The sequence below is a fragment of the Kryptolebias marmoratus genome, linkage group LG20 (genome assembly GCF_001649575.2).
Source record: "Kryptolebias marmoratus isolate JLee-2015 linkage group LG20, ASM164957v2, whole genome shotgun sequence".
Lineage (NCBI taxonomy): Eukaryota > Metazoa > Chordata > Actinopteri > Cyprinodontiformes > Rivulidae > Kryptolebias > Kryptolebias marmoratus.
In genome coordinates, this window is record NC_051449.1 from 27,128,213 (window position 1) to 27,130,536 (window position 2,324).

The following is a 2,324-nucleotide window of genomic DNA, read 5'->3' on the forward strand; positions in this document are numbered from 1 at the left end:
AAAAAGAAAGAAAGAAAAAATTCTCCTGGGAAATGCTGTTTAAGATGAATATTTCTTCTGAACTTTTTTTGTACTTCTTTTCTTGTTCCAGGTTGGAGGAGAGATCTGCGTTCCAGGATTTGAGGAAAAGAAATGAGCACAGTGGGAATCACACATTTCCACATGTGGAAATGTGGGAATCACATGTGATTCCCATGTGTATCACATGTGATTCAAATGTGTATCACATGTGATTCCCATGTGTATCACATGTGGAAATGTGGGTATCACATGTGGAAATGTGGGTATCACGTGTTTCCTATGTGTATCACATGTGGAAATGCTTCACATGTGATACACATGGGTTTTTACCATGAAATGTTTCAAAATAATCATACCTGTTTATACATGTGATTTACATCATTTCAATGCATGTTTCACATGACATCTTATTTAATTTTGTAGGACATGGTTACAAAAAACTTTCTATGGATAAAGACATGCGAGACAGAAATATTTGACAAAAAAATTATCAATTTATTTATTCCTCTTTAAAGCTAGAATTCTGTGGAAGATCAAAGAATAAAGAAAAACAAACAATTTCAACACACAAATTGCAGCATTGGGACCAGTCAGCCATAGGACGACTTGACTACTGGTTTACATCTTTGTCCCCTGCCTGCCTGCATACAGACAAATTCAAAAAATTACTTGAGCAGAACGTATGAAATAATCTAATTAGTTCACATTTAACTTAATGTAGTGTCACCTCTCCGCCCGTCTCCTGGTGTCCTTCAATTTTTGTGCCATGCAAACTTTAATGTCGGTGACATCAACATCCTTGTACATTTTCTTGATTTGGTCTGTATAAAACAATGCAAAAAAGTATTTATCAGCTGATCAATATCATCTATTTGTGGATTTCACATGAATTCACTTGTTAAAGCCATGACCACAAAAAAACTGCACATGCGGTTCACACAAATTTTCCACATATGAATGATTTTTGAAAAAGCATACAAAATATGCGTGATTTTAGAATGTTGTGTGTTGAAGACCTATGTGATTTCCTTGTGTTGACATGTAAATTACATGTAATACACATCTTTTCTACATGTAATACACAAGTGATTCACAAGGGGTTTTTCTACAAAATCATGCACATGTTTGTGCCTTTACCATGTGATTTACACGAGATTCACATAATTGTGAAATCTTTGTGTTGATATGTGAGGTTTTCTAGAATGGGGGAAGGAGGGCTGTGGTGGTAATGAAGTTACTTTTTATGTATACATACCAATGACAAGGTTCACTTAATCCTGGTCAAGGCTTCTCTTCCTTTCACCAAGAATGCCTTTCTTTCCAGTCACTGAACATGTTGACATTTCTTCAAGAGTGAAGAGGGAGTCCATCAAGTTTCTAGTCATTTTTTGAAACCGCTGTACCGCTGTGTGTAGTCAAGTGCCACAGAGTTTGCTGTATGGTTTTTCAAACACACTCTGCAAAAAGCCAAAAAATAATTTAATATAAATGCCAAAGTATATCATGTCTTTTATCTGAAAATATTCACATGATTTCTAATATCAGGTTATAGGCATACCCGTCCTTCTTCAGATTGTAATTGGTTGGAAGAACCAGATGACTGCTGGACTGCCTGGATTGCTTCCTTGACACCTTTATATATTGTGTCTGAATCACAATATAATAAGTATGTCAGACATAAGAAGTTATTTAGCAACCATTTTGTATGAGATTTGTGAACGTACCGACTTGTAATAGTAAATTTGCCCTCCAAAGTCTCTTTATTTCCTTATCCTTCTTTCCAATTATTTCCTCTAACTTTTTGATGTGATTCTGTCTGTTGTTACCAAAACTAAAATAGTGAGGAAAATATATATATATATATATATATATATATATATATATATATATATACAGTGGCGTCACTAGGCCTGTTTAAAAATTTTTCAAGCCCCCCTAAATAATTTTGGTGTCAAAAATATATATATTTTTTTTTTACAAAACTCCATATAATGTGGCCAGAATATGAGTTTAAATAAATAACCATATATTATTTCATTATTAACTCAAATATATGATCATAAATCTGTCAATTTTCTTTTTCTTTACAGCGTAAGGTAGAGATCCTCTTTGGTGCGTCGTTATCAAATCCATTCCACTTGTTAATATAGAGTACTCCCTCACCACATGAAATCCAGTCCATGTTTTCCCTACAAACTTTGTTATCCGATCCATTCCACTTGTTCATATAACATACTCCCACACTGCATGGATTCCAGTCCACGTTTTCTCTGCAACCGTGATACCAGAGTGCTAGCAAGTTT

General features: G+C 34.4%; 1 long non-coding RNA gene across 1 annotated transcript; it reads right to left on the reverse strand.

The window, feature by feature from the left end:
* Window positions 1-541: 541 nt before the first annotated feature.
* Window positions 542-1,520, reverse strand: LOC119618078. The gene is made up of 3 exons (XR_005234596.1): window positions 1,277-1,520; window positions 749-842; window positions 542-662 (listed from the first exon to the last, which is right to left on the reverse strand). It is a non-coding gene; the product is annotated as an uncharacterized LOC119618078 (long non-coding RNA).
* Window positions 1,521-2,324: the final 804 nt, after the last annotated feature.